Source organism: Crocodylus porosus, unplaced genomic scaffold (assembly GCF_001723895.1).
Source record: "Crocodylus porosus isolate Cpor-Errol unplaced genomic scaffold, CroPor_comp1, whole genome shotgun sequence".
NCBI classification, from domain to species: domain Eukaryota; kingdom Metazoa; phylum Chordata; order Crocodylia; family Crocodylidae; genus Crocodylus; species Crocodylus porosus.
The window spans coordinates 15,894,394-15,913,495 of NW_017728921.1; positions in this window are offsets into that span (position 1 = coordinate 15,894,394).

Below are 19,102 nucleotides of genomic sequence, written 5' to 3' on the forward strand. Positions count from 1 at the left end.
GATTACCAGAATGTCAATCGCTGACTCCTCAACCTCCTTGAAGCATTCTGGGAGTTTTAGTGCATTTTTTTTAATGCTAGGCCTTGTTTAGCATAAGCACTCTCTCACAATCTTAGCCAAGCTGTCTTGAGAAAACTGTTCATTACAGTTGGCTGGTTAGTCTTCGCTCTGTTGCTTGCTTAACAGAAGTATCTTCTCCCTGTGCTTTTGTTTTGGCTCTAATCATTTGGTTTATTACTGTGAAAGCCTCTGTCATAGACTAAGTCCCATAGACTGATCTGACTGATACGGGGTCTGTACCCAAGAGGTACATTCATGGTTTCAGATACAACAGTGTTGTGTTTGTCTAAAGCAAGGACCAAGAAAATAGAACCAATTCATGGTCCAAGCTGGTGCAGCTCAGACCGATGTCATCCATGGCATAACCCCACAGAAGTGGGTATAGTACATAAAGGACATGTTTAGTCCATGTGTTCTTAAGGTTGGGTTGATTTTCTGCAGGAACTACAAAGAATTTTTTGGGATAAAGGATGTTCATCCCTGGCTTGTATCCCATGAAATGGTGAGTATTTAAATGATGCCACTTTTGGTGATGTCTCTTTGCTTTTACGGGCTTCTGATACCAGGCTTCTGTGATCACTTAGGTTGTAATTCACTGCCCCCAAAACTTAAGCACAAACTTAGACTGCTTGGCAGTGCCCACTACTCTTCCAAGCCACTGAATGTGAGTGCCCTTTTATCCTTATCCATCGTAAGTACAGAGTTGAGTTAGTGTGGCTCTGAGGTGTGAGCTGTCTGGTAGTCTGGCTCACCTACTCTCTCAAACAATAACTTATTATTTCAAGTGCCCACCTCCAAATCCCTTGCTGTGTCCCTTACCTTTTTGGGAGCTAAAAGCCCCTACTGCCCTCTTACTTCGCTGCTTCCTCTCTTCTAACCTCGGTAGCTTATGGCTGGTCGGCCAGTCAGTCATGTTCTGAAGCTCCCTGGGAAGGGATGGACTTCAGTGTCCTACATGTACAGCTAGGCCCCAGCTGCCTTCTCTGCCACTTAATGCATTGTTGCATCTGCAGCCCCAGTATTTCAGACAGAGGTAACTGAACTAGTTTAATTAGGGGTGGGAGTGGGGGATGTGCTGTTCTCTTTTGACTGTTCTATCTCCACTTTTATATTGGTGCAAGTGAGCTAGGTGCTTGTCGTGGTAAACCTAAATGAAACAGGCTTCAGTTACAGGGGTTTAGTTTCACTTAAACCACTAGAGACGTGGAAGGGTGTGGTGGTTATGTTGGAGCAGCTTATCCTGGCATAATTGCTCAAGTTTGGATATATGAGGCCCAAGGTATGCATGTAGTTACCCAGTAGCATGAAAAAAGGATGAATGCAGAAATGCTACTGCCCTGATCCATTCATAGCATCTGGTGAAGCAGGCTGTTGCCTATGAAAGCCCATTCCTCTCTGAACGAGTTGGTCTGTAAGGTGCCATGCTGCCTCAGGAAGAACAGTAAGCTGTTCTCTTGTCATTGCTTGTCTGATTTATAAAAGGCAGTGTACCTACTTTCAATTACTACTGTATTTACATTTTGTGTAATGCAGGGTTCAGAAACACATCTGAGCTGGGTAGAAATGTTTCTAGGGCTGGAAATTTGTCTTCTGGATTTCAAGCTGTTGTCATGGAAGGGATCCTCTGCTAATGTAAAGTATCACAGCTCTATTGACTAAGTGCTGATTGACACCAGCTGCTGAGCTGAATTTATGTTGTGCCAATTTACTGACCTGCTTGAATGCAGCCAGTGGATGAAACTGCTTTTTCAGCCCTCAGAATCCATGGTCTATTTCCTGCATTAGTGTGAGTGAGCCTTTGGGGGGGGTGTCAGCTCTTGGATTTCCACCAGCTCCAGGGGAACATTTGCTGTCTAACAGTCTTCCTTCTCTCTCCCGTCACAGCAGCTCGTAGCACCATGGAGAGCTGCTGCCGTAGTGTGGTCTGCCTCCAGAGGGCAGCCACAGCAGCCTGTTTTAGGCTGAAGTTTCTGAATCGGAGAGGAGTTGAATCGACCTGTGCCCCGGGACTAATGGAACTACATCTCTGCTTGAAACGGCTATTACTTCAGACTCATTTTCTTCTAACCTCCAGCAATAAGCTGCAAAAATCAGTCTAAATACAAATGGACATTCTGCAGGTCTTCTATAATAGTCCAGCTATACAACGTCCTTTCTTCATTGCAGTCACCTGCAAAAAAGGGAACTGTATGGTCTGAGAACTGCTCTATTAAGCAGCAGAGAAGGCATAGGAATTGCCATACCAAATCTGGCCCTCATCACATAGTTCAGGACCCTGTCTCGGAGAGTGGCAGTCCTGGACATTTCAGAGGTGTAAGAAGTCCACGATAGGCAGGTGGGGGGTAGTTTGTCCCCCTCTAGGTTGTGTTTTTCTTCATAATCGATGGCCTTGAGCCCAAGGTTTCTGAGAGCTGAGGTGGAAATGTTGTCAATCTGTTGAGCAAATATTGACTCTTGGGGCGAGATGTTGTCTGATGTCCTTCAGGCATTCCAGTTGGGTGCATCACCCACACCACCGTACTTTCACAGCCACAGGTATGACTGGCTGGCAGTGGTGGTAGCATGGGTTTGTGTGATGTGTTGACAGGAAACCCCGGCCTGACTAGAGGGATCCAGTGTTGTTTAATCTAGAACTGTGTTGTTTAATCTCTCAGCTGTGACTTGCCCTGAGCAGGAGGGAACATGCAAGGGCCAAAGCTCTTTCCCTACTTGAAATGCTCCTGGATGTTGGGGGAGAACATCCTTGGGTTGGGGCTATCATGAGACATGAGATCAGCCAGAGGGTGAATGAATGCATGCAGTGCATTTGCCTGCTGAAGTGGGAACAGAAGATTTGAGAAACAAAGCACTGATAATGACCTTCCTGGATGCATGCCTCAGTCACAAGCAGTCTGTGCAGACTACCCCTTTCTCATGTACAGACGGGGTGCAGTGTTGATTCTGGGTTTATCTGGAAGGATTAAAAGACGTCACTGCTCACAACTGGTAGAGGGAAGCAGAGCGATGAAGGAGCAGGCAGTGAAGTCACCCATGAACTAACATGCATCAGCTCTCAACACTGCCTCCATTGTATATCCTGTTTAGAACATGAGCTTGGCTCAGACTAATGCATTTGTGCTGACAGGCCTTACCTCCCCTCCTCCACCCCAACAGATGACAGGGGCGGGGTTGGGGTGGAAGACCTGGATTGTTTCTACAGCCTGAATATGCTACTTCAGTCCTTTTTCAACACTGATAAATCCCTAGTGACGAGGTTATTTCTTCACTTGTTTTTAACCCTGCTACCTCAGAGCTTAGCAACAACAAAAAAAATCCTCAACAAAGCAATTGATTTCATTTTCTTTTTATTTTGTTCCCAACATGTCTGACTGAATCATACTTTTCTGTAGCGTGTGTTTTTTAAAGGCCTGAATAATTTCACGTCCCAGTTTTTCATGGCGATGTGAGCTGTATGGCTTGGTTCTGATTGCTCGGGTCTCAGGGTATTGTTCATGTACTTGGTTTTAGTTGGCTTAACTTCTGTCATGGGGCAGCTGGTGGGGATACCCACAGGGAGGTGAGGTAAGGTTTAGCTTTCAGGCATTTACTGCACATACTTGTACCCGTGATTGCATAAGCCTTTGGCAGAGGAGATTTCCTTGGAGTGTGGTGCATTGCCCAAAGGCCAGATCAGCATCCCAACGGATGCAGCTATTAGCCTTTGTCAAGATCTTTCTTCTGCACTTGCCCCTCCAGGCCTTGCTTGGTGTCTGCGGCAGAGGGAAATTTGTGGCGACGATTGCTTCATCCTCCATTTAGAGCACAGCCTCCCTTGAAGCAGAACACAGCAGCTCTGATGCCGAGCTGGGCCCATAGCCCCACTCGTAGGCTGTACTGTCCTATCCCAATGAGGCCAGGAGGAGAATGGCAGGTGCTCATGGTCCAGGGCGTGTTGCACAGTGCAAGTGCCCTAGGATAAAGTGAGCTGCCCTTTCCTTGGGTAACTTTCCTGGGCTAGCCCTGGTGGCCAGAAATCCCAAGTCAGGTTGAAAGCAAGTACGGGAAGTGTTCCAGTATCCCCACACGGCACAACCCCCATCTGAGGTGCTTTGCCCTTGGGGCATCTATACACATGCAGGGAGGCTGCTCCGACACGCTGTAATTACAGCTCACTGGAACAGACTCTATTATTAGTCCAGCATATTAATCGAGTTGTCTGGAGCGTGGTAATCGCAGCGCTCCAGTGGACCTCAGTGTCATGTGTACCAGTATTCCCCATGCTGCAAAATGGCAGTGGGGGCACTTTAACTAAAACACGTGACTCTGTGTGTGCTCTTGCACCTTGTCAGCTCATGGGAATTCGTGTAGAAAAACCTCTCGTTGGGCTTCTGGGACTTTGTTTTTGGCTGTGGGTGGAAGGTGCTAAGTGGAGGGGTGGAAGTGCCAGCCAAGAAGTGGGAAGATGACCTCTGTTCATGGGACGTCGCCTTCCTGCTTCAGTATCAAATGAAGCTTGGGGCTTGAATACCTTCCTGCTATATAATAGCTCCTGCCACTCCCTGGCCCACAGACCCCAGTAATTCCATGCTAAAATCTCTCCCAATATCCAGGTATTCTTAGAAACAGTTTGAGGAAAAGGACTTTTTGCTAAAATTGCCTCCCCCCCCAGTTAAAAATCAAAAGATCCTTTGATCTACATTAATGCCCTCTAGAATGATGGCAGAGATGAGGTTGTGTGCCTGGGACTTGGGTGGTATAAGAAGAAGAAAAGGGGAGAGAGGATAAACCTCATTAGACCATTTCAGGTTGGTTTTAGACACTGTGGAGATGCCTTCGAAAGGGCCCAGCCTGCCCAATTTTTTTCCATTCTGCAGATCCTTTGCATAGAGGATCAAAATCCTCGGCAGGACCCAGGCTACTTACATTCACACTGCCTTGTCTTTCAAGCACTTTGCATTTATTCCTTTCTGGACACTGAAAAGAACTGGGAAGAGGAGGCCAAATGCTGTTCAAGTTATCATGGTGCAAGTCTACAACATTTCCACACAAATGAGCTGTGTTGTCCAAGCTGTACACCTTCTGTCATCACTGACGGCAGTATCTAGGAGCATGAATGCAGGTTTCCTGCTCTCCAGCAGAGACGACTTATGAAATGCTTGGCTTGGTGGATGCCTAGTGATCACTTTCCAGGGACAAATTCAACTCCTTTGGAGTGAACCAGAACCAAAATACTGCTGTCGAGCTAGAGACTTCCTGCAGCAGAGCTCCAATCTGGGAGCTTGCAGCACCCTGTCACTTGGTGACTGGCTGTGTTCATTGCTGTGGTAGCTCCACGCAGGCTGGAAATACCAGAGATAGTGGAAGAGTAATGGGCCCCATTTTCTATTTTTATTGCTATTTTAAGAGCGTCAGCAGCGTGGGTATACTTTAGGGTAATGTGACAGCCAGGCTGTCTTGTGTTCCTACCTACAAGTTGCAGGAAAATAACTGCTCTTCTGAAGTAATTACTTCCCCCTGTGGGGCTTCGTTATGCCAGGCTGATGTATGCAAAGCAGGAAGGTCCTTTGACATTTGTGTTGTCTTGGAGTTACAGTGGCACTAAGGAATGGCTGACCAGGGCTTATGGCTGCGCCTGCTGTGAAGAGCAGAGCAGCCTCCTAGAAGGACATCCAGTTGGACCTTCCTTCAGCAAGGGTGGGATGCTCTGAAATCTTTGCGTAGTTGTTGGCTGCTCCTTCTGCTTGTGTGATGCTCTGTTTCCTTTAAGGTCTGTCAAGACCTGCTGTACTTCAGTGAGCTCTTCTGTGGCCAGAGGAGGAGGAGGGCAACCAGAAATCGCCAGGAACCAATTCTCTGCCCCCCCCCCCAGCCTATGTTTGGAGCTTGCTCTGGGGCCCTTCGGCTCACCCGGTCTGCTGCTGTTGTGTTCTTGGCTTCCCTGTCCTGCCCCACTCAAAGGCCCATTGTCTTTGCCCCATGCAAAGGGGAAGAGCTTCCTGCAGCTGCATGTGCAGCACAAAGGCCTGCTGTGGAGGGCACTTATGCCTCTCCTCCCAGGCTGGAGCTGCCTCAGCTGATGCTTTCCTCGGCATTTCAAGCTGCAGTGGCATTTTGAGGCCAGAGGTATTTTTTGGTGGTATTCCCTGAAGCTTTGGGGAGTGTTGCTTCCTTCTGGAATGAAATCAGTGAGGCTTTTTGCTTTCCTGATGCCTCTTCCTTCCCCAGCTGCTTGGCAGGCTGCTGTTACACCCAGTCCACAGGTGCTAATGGGACAGAGGAGATGGGCTGTGTGCTGGAGTCAAGTTTTAGGAAGTGGGCAAGAGGCTTGATAAAGTAGTCCAGGCTCCAGTTCTGTCTCTGAGAGTCTGACCATTATGGTGTCTAGGCAGAATTATGACTTGTCCCTGAAATGCAGCTAGCTCTGGGGTGTAATGTGACAGCTGTTCAGCAAGACTGTAGAATATTTCTAGGTGGAAAGGGAAGGAGGAGATCTCATGTACTTCCTCATTTCTTCTTCCAAAGGGCAGCAGGCCTTTCACAGGAAGGTGACATTGGTGATGACTGTGAAGGCTGAAGTCCTTTAGCTGCAGGAATCAGTGCGTGGAGAAGCACTGTTGAAGCAACTGGTTTGAAGCCTAATCTGGAGGCTTGGAGGACTACCCATTTGTAGGGGCTGAAGAGGATTTCTGCTGCTGTGTCCTATTCACCCTCCTTAGTGAGACTCCAGCAAGAGCACCTGTGACAGGCAACAGGGCTCACTTTGCAGAACAGACACCTGTCCAGTGGTTAACGGCTCTGAGTGCTTGAACACCTGTCGGTGGGCGAACATCTTACCATGGGTTGAGCGCGAGCCAGCCAGTCCTGCCCCCACATGGCTGACTGTTATTCATCTGTGTCACCGATGCAGGAAATGGGCTCAACAGCTGAACAGGGCCCTGTTAAAAGATCTGAGAGTCAGCCACAGCAGGAGAGGGGAAACTCTACCCACCTTTCAAAGAGCCAGGCTGTGCTTTCACATGTCTGAAGCTCAGGAGCCACTGCATACAGATGAGGTAGGCCCTGAGGGAAGGAAGTTGACCCCCTGCCCCCATCCTGGGAACTAGCTCTGCTGCTTCAAGCCCAACTACACAAATTAATCAGCTGTTGTCTTAGTCATGGAGTTTATAAAATATTTCCATCTCCTTGCTGCCTCCAGACCCCAGCTGATCCAGAAGCCGCATTGTGCTCCGAGCGGGAAGTACGGAGTACAGGCTCCTGGCACCATGTATCCATTGGACTTCCCCCTTGTGTCCTTGCAGAGCACCCGTGTATGACCATGACTGCACCCATCACCCAGCCACATGCACCTTCCCAGGTGTCTCATTAACATATTGCTAAGGATTAGCATACATCCTTCACAGACTCGAAGATGTTTTCGAGTCCCCACGGAGGAGGATGAAGGATCCCAGCACAACAGGCAACCTAGTTGTAATGGCTCCTCCTGTAGATCCAGCTGTTGACTTCTTGCATTGAAGAGGTACTGCATTCTCTCGCTTTCTCTTCCTGACAGAAACAACCATTTTGTGACCAGTTTTTCAGGAGTCTGTTCTGTATAGGTCTTTATACTGAATACATTGCAGCAGGATCTGAGTTTCTTCTACTGGCATTAGACTTCCCTTGTGTGTGTTCTGTTGTCCTTAAGAGAAGCATGCGGGTTCTTAAACCATTTTGCCCTGGACTCCTTCCCCTGCCCTCAGGGGAGAGAGGATTGTTGTCCAAGTCAACAGTCTTGAAAGCTGCAAACAGGTAAAGGACTTAGAGGGCAGACTTTTTTCCCAAACTTGCTGGCTAGAGGATGTCAGCCACCATGATGCTTTCAGTTCTTTGTCCTGGCCTGGATAGGATTGTGTTGGGTCTACACATAGATGGGCTTGTACTTGACTCTTGACAAGCTTCTCTCTGAACTCAGTCAGGAATGGGATGTTTGACACAGCGCCGTTGCTGGCTAGAACTGATGCATCTAGAGAGTTTCTTCAGTATTGATTGGAATATTGCTTCTTTTTCTAAAAGTTGTTAGCTGTTTTGATCAGGAGTGACACCAGTTGTTCATGGCTGTCACCAAGCCAAAAGAGTTGTGGGTTGGATTCACAAGTTTTGGGTCACACTTCTGAGCATCCAGAACTCTTGGGCGAGTATGAATGTACTGAGCTCTTTGAATACAGGTTTGGGTAAGACTGAGGCATCTTCCAGATGGCCTCTATTGGGAGGCTAATTGCAAACACTGCCTAAAGCAGGCGAGCAAGGAATCTGTGTCTGCTCAAGGGAATGAGTGTCCTAGGAACAGATGGCAATGCCCTCCCTACTCATCATCTGCAGAGATGCAAATGTTCTTGGTTTGCCCATCAGACTGGCAGTAAGTGCGGGGGGAAGGAATGAAGCGGCGAGGAGCTTTCTGCAGGCGAGAGCAGGGTATGATTGAAAGTTATGTCCAACGCAGCCACGTGGGCAGGTCGCATTCCCCCAGTACAGCTGTGAAAGCTTTCTGGTCACAGTGGGAAAGCTTGGAATTGAAATGGGAAATGCTGCACAGGAGATGAGGAAAAACCAGCAGGTACTGGAAGAAAACGTTAACAGAGACTCTGGAGAAAGAAGTTCTGAGGTTGTAATGGATCTTTTGTCCTAGATCCATAATTTGGTTGGATTTTATGATTAAACCCAAAGGAATCAGGGGGCACAGATTTCTAGCGTGGCTGCCTCAAGGACTGGGAATACAGCCTTGGAAACGGCTTGGATACGTGGTGACAGGAATGAATTCCCCTGCACAGAAATTACAACAGAATGGATGGCCCCGATCTCCGTCAGCAGAGTCCGCAGAAACGAGATGTCTGTCTGGGAGGAGTTGACGGGGGGCAGAAAGGAAGGACTGGGGGGGGCAGGGGTCCTCCCAACTGGTTAATCGGTTAAGGGAAGAACTCCAAGGAGGTTTGGATGGTGGGACGGCTGTGTGAAATGTCCTGACAGAGACATTGTAAGCTTGTCAGCAGTTAGGCCTACATCATTTGACTTAAGTTGCATGATTCCTTCCATCGGGGATGGGCTGTTCAGACTAGTGCCATTTTAGGTGCTCTTTGGCCGGTGGCTTGAACCACACGAAAAAGGGTTTGATATAACAACTGCCTTGCAGGAAGCTTAAACAAGGGAGTGGGTAAGTGCTCCTCAGCTTGGTAAAACCAACATGCTAGAGATCACTGCTGAAAACTCATGGACCCCTGTGATAAGTAGGGATCTGGGTGTTCTGTTTGCCATGGAAAGACACAGATTTTTCTCCTTTTTAAAGGAGAAAAATGCAGGAAACTGCAGGCTTTTCCCTTGAAGGCTGGCAGACTTCCAGATTTCTGCACTGGCACAGTGGGCGTGGGGCTGCCACTGGGCTGGACCAGCTCCGGGCAGGCATGGGAGGGAGCATTGCACCACCGTGGCTGCCATGGCCGCTCTCCACTGCTGCCTGGTGCACGTGGCGCCCCCTGCAACCTGTTCCCCCAGCCCCAAGCAGTAGCAGGGGCACAACTGCTCGCCACCACTGCACGTCACCTTGGCGGTCCTGGCAGAGCAGCCGTCCCTCTTGCACTGGGTCCTGCCTGCTGGGCTGTGGGGGCAGCTCCTGCCTGGAGCTGGTCAGGCCCTGATGCAGCCCCACGCCCCACTGCACGGGTGCAGAAAACTGCCTCCCCTGCCCCTCTGAAATGTCGCCTATGGCAGCCCCCCTTTCCCCACACACCCACCCCCTTCCTCATGCTGGGGGACTGGGGATAGGGGACTGGGTTAGGAGTGAGGGGCACCAGCAGTGGGGGGGATGGGGGGGCTAGCCACAGCTGGTCTTGCATCCTGGTGAGTGAAGGGGGCAGGGGGAGCTCTGATTTCTTCATGATAAAAGACTAAAGTGAATGCCAAAATATATAGGTATTTAGAGTTTATTTCATTATAATGATTGAGATAGTGGTAGGTTTCCAAATTGCCTTAACATTGTAAATATATCAATAAAGCATTGTGTTCAACTGATACTTTATATATAGTGGCGTTTCATATTAATCATGGAAAAATGCCATTTTTCAGGTTTTTAATCGGAGACTTCAGGATTTTTAAACAGAGAGAACTATGATGAGGCTGAGCAGAAGCTGCACAAGGGGATTTCCCAGAAATGGATATGGCAGACCTACAGGCTAAAATAGTGACAAGGGGAGGCTGCGTTTGAAGGTGAGGAAAAACAGGGAAACATGCCGAAGAAGCGGGGCAGAAGCCAAGGAAGGACGTGGTCATGAAATAGCAGTGGGAACAGGGCCTGGAAAAAGTTGAGACGCTGCTCTGGGCTCAGGGGTAACTAGAAACGGATTTCGAACCTGCGAGCACAACGCCTGGTTCCTTCGGCATTCGGCGCAGTCGGACTTTGTGTGTTCTCTGTCAAAGAATGGGTTTTCCCAGAGGAAATGCGTGACTGTCACCAATTTCTTCTTCTAAAGGGGCTGATGCAAGGCTTCAAAGGGATGAGCCCTGGGAAGTGCCTCTGCACTTCATCCTGCTCCGTGCTCGCTCAGAGAGATATAGAGGCTCACTTCGACTCCCTGCTTCTTCCTGTTTGCTGCCGATATAGTGCGAGAGATGGAAGAGGCCTGTGTGTGCCCTAATGAATGAGTACAGCAGGACACATTAGTGAAGGCACTAATAATAGCCAGGCAGAAAACCCCAGCTTCCCAATCAATAGCAGTGGGATTTCAGAGCGGTGCTAAGAGGGAATTGTTCTCATCTCCTTTATCCTGCCTCACCCCTGTGCCCTGGAAACCTTATAGAAGGGGCTGAGATCTGAATATCCCGCCCATGCATCAAGAGAAAGCATCACCCACCTCAGGCTGGGAAACTGAAAGAGCAAATGCTTCCAGTCTAAGAAGGGGCATCCCTTTTGGCTTCTATAAATGGCCTCTTCCCCTTGCCAGGGGCTGCTCGGACCCCTCCTGCCCTGGGCCGATTGATTGCTGCATGCTGCTTGGGGGATGGTGGCGCCCGTCTGACCCTATCCCTTGTGTGCCCCTGCCACTGCAGGGCCTTTCCTCATATGATTCATGTCGTCTGAATGCACAGAAAGGAAGCTGCTGTCACCACAGAAAGCTTTGTCTGCCTAGGGAGCGAAACCCTCAATTAGCAGCAGGTGGGGGTAGGAGCGCTCACAGGCAGGCTGGCTTTGGCTCCTCTTTGTTGTTTGTGGGCTCTTTGCCAGGGGGAATGCCTTGCTTATTTAAGACGTTATTTAAAGCCCTAGCTAGACTGGTGCATCCCTGTCGGAGGATGGTTGGGGAGCGATGAATGCCAGAGCAGGGTGTGTGGGGCCAGTGGCTGAGGAAGTGCAGAGGAGGTGGCTCATGACTGAAAACACACCTGGGTCTCCTGTAAGCAGAGTTGCATTTGCAGGATGGGCTGAAGCTGCCAGTCCCTAGGCCGTGCGTGTCGCCGACTTGGGCGATGTCTGCGAGTGTCAATAGCGATTGTGGCCGGAAGGTAACAGGCTGACAAGCCTCTGGCCAGCTTGTGCTGTTTTATAGGAAGAGCAAAAGGCATGCACGCACCTGGGAGGGACCTGCTGTGCCGCCCGGATTGCTCCACCTGCCAGTGGGGAGGGGACTGCGAGCTGGCCCCAGGCAGTGTCTGATGGCCAGCCTGTTTCTGCCTGGTCTCTGGGAGCCCCCAGACGCCAGCAGTTTAATCAAGTAGCAGCAGCTCAACTGAGAGGTCCCCATCCCAGGAAGGCGGGAGACCTGAGCTGGGCGCTGTTGGTGTCACAGGGCCAAGTCCTGTTGAGGCAGTGTCTGCTATGGGGCACTGCACACATCCTCTGAACGGCAGCCTGTGCTGCTGGAGGCCCAAAGAACCAGGACAGCTGTTCAGATGCTGAATACCCCTCTGCTGGGGGGGAAAGCTGTCCTGTTAACCCCTTCCCTGCTCTTGCTGGTCTCTACATGTGTCCCGTCAGCGGAGTGAAACCAAATAGCTGATGAACCAGGCCACAGGACAATTCATATACCCAGTGCAGTCCCAGCTGTGTTTATTCAGCTGCAGGGGTCGGCTCCGCAACCCCGAAGCGGGCCACTTCTTAAATTGCCAGATTTTCCCTCTTTGCAGGGGACTCAATCGCTGGTGGGTGGTGAGTGGCATGTGGGGATCGGCTTCAGCTCAGAGCAGAAGAGACGGTTGTGCTAGCTGTACTGCTGAGACAATTAAACCTTCCTTCCTTTCTTTCTCCCTTTGACAGCCAGAGGCAAAAACAAAAGCAAGCAAGAGACAGCAGTCCTGGGTGAGCTGTCTCAATCCTGGCCTATAAAGGGAACCGCAGTGCTTGCCTTTCCCAGGCTGTTCCATGCTGGCATCGTACCATCGCTTTTCATCCTCTCCACAGCGAGCTGCCGCTGGCTTAAACTGCAGAGATGCTTCCTGAATTGATAAAGGAAGCACGAGGCTTTGACACGGGCAAGGTGAGCTGCTTAGAGATGGCAGTCATGGCATGGACTCTCTCGCTGGGGATTTCTGAATGGAAGCAGTGTAGCCCAGGTGCCAGGAGACGGGGAAGGGTCAGCACTTGGGTCAAGGGCAGATTGGCTGCTGAATTTTGATGTATGCATGCGAGAGAGAGCAGGGGCTGTCTTCTGAAGAGCAGCCTGTTGCTGTGGCTCAAAGCAAATAAACCTGCTCTATTTGAAGGAAATAATAATAATACCCTGCCTGCTTTCCCTTTTAAGCTGGGAGGAAAGCACAGAGGGGAGCAGTCCTGTTTTAACTTTCTTGCCTACCGGATCATGCACTTTTGGCCATCGTGCCACCTGCGCTGTGCTAACTGTTGAATTGTAGGCCTGTGCAAAGTGGCTAGTATTAGCTTCAGATTTGGATTTGGGGACAGTGATTCAATTCAGTGATTCGAATCGCTGTCCTAAATTGATTCAGAGATTTGGCTGCTGCCAAATCAGCCAGGCCAGGCCCACCCTCCGCCTGCTTTCCCAACCCGGCAGTGGCTGCCCTGCCTGCCCCAGCTTGTTTAAAAAAACAAAAACAAAAAAAGCCCCGACTCAGTGGGTGGTGCTGGGCAGGGGGGTGATCCCCACCGCTCCCCCACACTGTCCCAGCCCCAACATCATGGCTGCCCCACCAGCCCCAGCTCTTTAAGGAAAAAAACCCAAGAAACCCCCCACACTTGCTGTCGATCCCCGCTACCCCCTGCTGCCCAGCCCCACATGGGGAGCTCTGCATGAGCTCCCCAAGGCCACTGCAGGAGCTGGTGTCTTGGGGTTTTTTTCTTAAAGGGCCGGAGCTGGGGTGGGTGCATGGGACAGCCATGGCAGGGGGTGGGGGGGGCTTGTGCAGAGCCCCCCACACAGCATGGGGCAGTGGGGAGCAGCAGGGGTCACCCCACTACCAGGCAGCACCTGGTGAATGTCTTTTTTTTTAAAGCACTGGCAGCTGGGGTAGGCAGAGCAGCCATGGTGGGGCTGGGGGGCAGGCAGGAGTTGGAGCTGGTAAGTAGGGGGCTGGGGGAGGGGACCATGAGGGGACCCCTGCCAGCCCCTCCAAGTCCAGCTCCCTGCTGCAGCAGGTGGGGACTGTCTGAATCATCGAAGGTTTCCGAATCTTTTTCCAAAGATTCGGAGAGCTACGAATCAATTCGGACTCTTTTTGATTGATCCCGATTCAATTTGGATTCAGAGATTCAGCTACCAAATCGGGTCAAATCTCCTCTGAATCAAATAAGCACCCAAAGCTTTGCAAAGTCCTACTGAATTGCCCTCTACTCTTAGGCTCGATTATATGCACCCTTCAGCCCCAGTAGAGCTTGCCTTTTTATAAATACTTCTTTTTTTCATAAATGGTTTGGGCAAAGCTTTTGGCAAGGCAGTTCAGGTATGGAGGGAGAGAAAGAACAGCACGATTCAGCCTTGCCCCTACCTCCTCTCTCCCAAGCCCAGTGGTCAGGGCCCTCACTTGGCTCAGGGGAGACTAGGGCCTGCCTAAGGGCAGGGAGGGATAGGTCTCTACCGATGTCTACGCCACTCTATGGGATTGCTGGGGGAGGGACACTCATGAGCACATGCGGTCCCCCACATGCTTCTGCTCATGTGCACCAGACACCGAAACATGGTGGAGAAGCTGCTCAAGAGGCAGCTATAGGGGAAGGTGCCCGGAGCAGATCTGCTGCATCACTGGGTCTAGTGTGCATGTGCTGGAGAAGGTCGGGCAGGGCCTGCTCCGGGACATCTCTTCTTCATAGTAGCTCCACTCTGGGTTGTGTTCTTGTTCCTACTCGTATAGGAAACCAATGGCAGAACCTGGGATTTCTCCTGAAGCAGCATGCTATTCTCCAGCGGAGCCCCAGCCTGAGGCACCGAGTTTCTGGCAGGGCAGAAACAGCAACATGGAAACGCATGTGGGTTTGGGTCCTAGAGACCTGAGGCTGTTCAGCTAGGCAGGTAAGTCATTTGTGTGCAATTGGGTGGGACCTATTTCTGGGGGCAGTGGGGCAGTCATGGAAGATGTCCCACTCTCGCTGACTCCTGGTGAGAGGCAGGAGGCTTTGGGACAGTTGTATGGTTGGAGTCTGTCCTTGGTGCCCAGCAGCATGCCCAGCCTGGAGCTGCAGGCTGGGCGCTCGCTTTTGTATGAGAGCAATTCAATAAGGCTGATGACGCTGCTGGAACAGCTCCGGTCATGAAGCTCAGAGCTGAGGTGAGACTGACTCCTCCAGCTCAGTAGTGCCAAGAGGTTGGCGGCAGCAGCAATAGTGGGCATGCAGAGGCTTTGGCACTCAGGTTAACCCCCACTAGGGCTGGGGAGTTAATGCTTTAGGCTTTCATGCTTTCCTGCCCTCAAAGGGTTTTGTAGCCACAGGCTTCTCCCCAGGGGCTCTCGGGAGTTAAGTCCAGGACTGAAGTAGCTGGAACTGGCTTGTTTCCTTCTGCCCCAGAGACCCTCCTCCCCTCTGGAAGTTAGCTCCGGTTTGCCCCATAGGATTTTCAACCTGTGTCCTGCAGACCCCTGAGGGTCCTCAGACTTCGTCCAAGGGGTCGGCAAAAGATGACTATGATCAAGCAAAAGGTATGTGAATACCCACACTCTCACGTTTTAAAGGGATCTGCACCTTCACTGACATTTCTCAGGGGTCTGCAAAGCACTGTTGAAAACCACTGCCACAGGGAACCAGCTGAGAGCACTTCACCTGGTTTGGCTTGACTGAAGTGTGGAGAAACCACAGAGACCATGCCCTGGGAGCAATGCAGCCTGTGGTATTTTGAGTGTTTCCTGCATTCCCCAAAGTGGAGGCCTTCCCATGCGGTGCGTGGCTTGGCCACTGCAGTAAAGAACACCTCGGTTTCTGAGAGCACTCAGGCTGTGGGGAATGGCGGGATCTTTAATTATCAGGAGCAACTGGGAAAAGTGGAGGATAAAAAAAAAAATCCCATTTTCTTGTCACCAAACATCTATTTTTAGCCACTAGCAGCAGACCTCTTCTGCTCTCCCAGCCTGACAGGATGTGCCAAGCCCTCCATCGTGGCTACGCCAAGGAAGATGTTCTGAGCCATCTCCGCGCAGCAGCATGAGTCAGCTCCATCCTTGACTCAGTGCTCAAGGCTCTTACAGCCTTTCTTTGCTGCAGTCCCTGCTGTGCCTGCAACTCTCACAGCTTTACAAGAGCTGGCTCTGGTCGTGCCAGCACTGTCTCTGCTGCAGCACCAGGCTGCAGAACCCACTTAAGGAGCTGGGTGAAGAGTCAGGTTGTTCTTCTGCTACCTTGGGGTCATCTTCTCGCATCTCTACACATTTAACAGTGCACATTTCCTGCGTGGAAATGCCTTTACTATAGATGGACAGATGCTCATGTGCTGAGGGTTAAACAAGCCAGGCATGTCTGACAGGCTAGAAGGAAACCCCCCTCAGCTCCCCATCACTCAGCGAGCTCACTGGGAGTATTTGCTGGCCTCACTGTGTAGTGACCCTTCCCCATGGTAGTTGTGCCTTGTCACACTGAAGTCATACACAGGAATTGGCAAACAAGTGGTTTTCAAAAGAAATGGGTCCCTATGTCTGCTAAGCAGACCTGTCTGTGTTCAGTGCAAGCATCTCTTCCTGGCTGAGCTTCTCCAAGATAGTCCTGGTAAGGCTTCCTCACCCCCATTCTCAGTGGATTTGAGTGGCATGTGCTGTGCATGTGTGCACAGCCACAGCTACCTGCATGTACATGGGCCCATCCACCTCTGCACACATGTGCAATGACAACACAACAATAAATGGGCCACAGTGTTATATTACCAGGTGTTCACACAGGTTGCACAACTGGACACTTCAGCTGTGGTTGTAGTAGAGAAAAATGGCTACAGCTGGGCAGAGAAAAATGCCCTGCTTCTCAGAGGCCACTGCTCTTTCAAAATTTGGATCCATTCCAATCTGGAACAAAATGGAGGGGAGATAAAGGAAAATTAACAATTTTCTGTGAGCAGGGTTGGGGCCCTGGCCTAGATCTCCCTGCTCTGGGGCTGTGTCCCTGATGGTCTCCAGTAGAGCCTGGGAGCCCAGCAGGTGAGCTGCTGGGGAGCTGGGCATGTGAACTGGAGGGTTTTTGCTGTCCTATCCACACCCAACAGGAGCACCATAAAATCCAAAAGGGAAAATGGCTTCTTTGCAGTTTTTCTGACTAGCTCTGTCTGTGACCCAGGTTCCACTCTCTGTGCCTTGAATAGTCCCTCTGGACTCATCCCTCACCTAAAGTAGGTGGTGGTGGTTTTGGAGGGGGCAGAGGGGTTTGAATTTGGCTTGTGATTGTTGGAGTTAGCGGTCAAATGCAGGCAAGCGACACAAAGTTATGGTGCAGAGGCAAATGCGTACATGGGGAGCACAGCGCTTTGCACATATACCCGTGCGTGCAGAAGCATGCAGCCCAAGAGATGCATATACCTACAATGCATGCAGCATTGATCGAAAGAACAAGATTTGTCTGGAAATTGTTTAGGAAACAGCATACTGTACACAGAGCATTTCTTACTGCTGTGCGCAGGGTTATCTTCCTCAGCTGCAGTGCTACTGAATCAATATACACATGCAGTGTAAAACCCTGTGGCCTTCGCCAAGCCAGTCATTGGCTTCTTTGCATAGGCCTGTAGAACAGGGGCTGAGGGAGAGTTTCTAGGGCACAGGTTAGAAATGCACTTCACGTTTTAGCTGTGGATGAGTGTGGCTGCTCACTCTTGAGTCTAGCTGCAGGTTAGATTTTGGCAAGGGTGGACTGACCAGTTTCCAGCATAGCTCATTAAGCGGAAATGGCAGATGCCAGCTGCTTCGTCCCTATTAAGCTGGGTGATCACGTTGCACATTCCTTAGACACAGGCAGATTTTCAGACAGGACAATTGTTTTACTTACCAGGTTTCTCCTATGCCAGGCTGAAATCAGGCTGTCCAGATTTGTGTGGGAGTCTTTGGTACAGCTGAAGAAGACTCTATCTACCCCAGCCCACAATTGTTGTGAAGCTTGATTTGGGGAGTCCTCCACCCCACCTGATTTTGGTATGATCTACCCAAGACTCCAGATGGGCTTCCGTGGGAGCAGGCCTTTATTATCATGCAGTGGAGAGAGGATCAATAAAGTTAATAGCTCCTCTTCCTCCATCCAGTCTTGGGTTAGTACCATTGCAGCAAATGAAGCTCCAAGGATTTGCCCCAGGAGAGGATCTGACCCTGAGCCCTGTAATTTAAGATGATCTTGGGATGGCTGCCTGCACTTATGCCAGCTGCAGCTTGGCATCAGAGCTCAAGAGCTTCTGAGAGGAGCTCTTTCCCAGGCTCCCTTGGTACGAGCATCATATCAAAACTACCTTAGATGGGCTGCTATCAGTGATCTTACAGCACACAGCAGGGCAGTGGGGAGCTACAGCAACCCCAGTAATCTCCTTCACTGATGAGGGTACCCCACTCTAACCCGACATTACGGCCTCTGCCATTGTGGAAGTTCATGACCAGGAGACTGGAACAGATGAAAAGTTGCACCTGATCTCACCACCATCCTCCAGCGCAGCATGTAGAGAGACAGCTTTTCCAAGGGAAGACCACGACCTGCCCCATATGCTTGCGTTCCCTCCCCACAAGTGTGATGAAGGGCAGGCAGGGGAAGCAGCCCTTTGCCTTCTGCTGCCAAGGTGAAGGTTGCTGTTCTGCTGGCTGTGACGCCCTGTGCTGCCAACAGCCTCCCAGCACCGCTCAGCAGCGCTCTCCGTACAGTGACCCCAGAGCTTTGTGCACATGTGGCTTCATTCTCAAGCACATCCAGCCCCATCTTGCAGAGGGGGAAACTGAGGATGCAGGGACTTGTCCCTGGCCAAGCGGTGGCAGGGCTAGAACCAGCATTTATTGCCTGCTTCCCAGGTTCATGGTCTGACTGCTGGTTCGCATTGCCTCCTGGGTGTTGTGGGGCTGCCTCCTGGACTCAAACTTGCCACTGGTTCCAGTCTGGGCCCTTGGCCTGCAAGTGCTGGAGCGAGCTGGGCTTATTTGCATCTCTCCCAGCTCAGTTCTAGTCAGTCAGTGGCTTGGCATTGTGGGCCAGGGTGTCCCTAAGGACTCCGCTTTCTGGTGTGTACCGATTCTCTGCCTTTTATTTTTGGCTTTTTTTGTGCCTTGGAACATTAAAAATATCATCTGCTAAAGGTTCTGTGAATGAGCAGAAACCGGCTGTTTCTTTAGCAGTGAAGTAAACACAAAAGCTTGAAGAAAACCTAATTTATGGATTGCGTTTTGTGTTCCCACAGAGCTCAGCCCCCAGCTTCCCTGCCTTCCCCGCCGCACCCAAGAAGCTAAATCCCACACTGCTGCTATGTCTGACCAAGAAATGACCTGCAGACTGTGAATGGGGAGCCACAAGAATGGCGGTGAGGCTGTAATTGACACGGCCGTGCCAGCGGGTGATCTCCATTCAGACTCCACAAGGGGCTGGCTAGCCTCTGGGGTTGGAAAGAGCTATAGATCCTTTGTTGGCGGTATAGGGAGGGCTCCCTTCAGGAATGAGCTA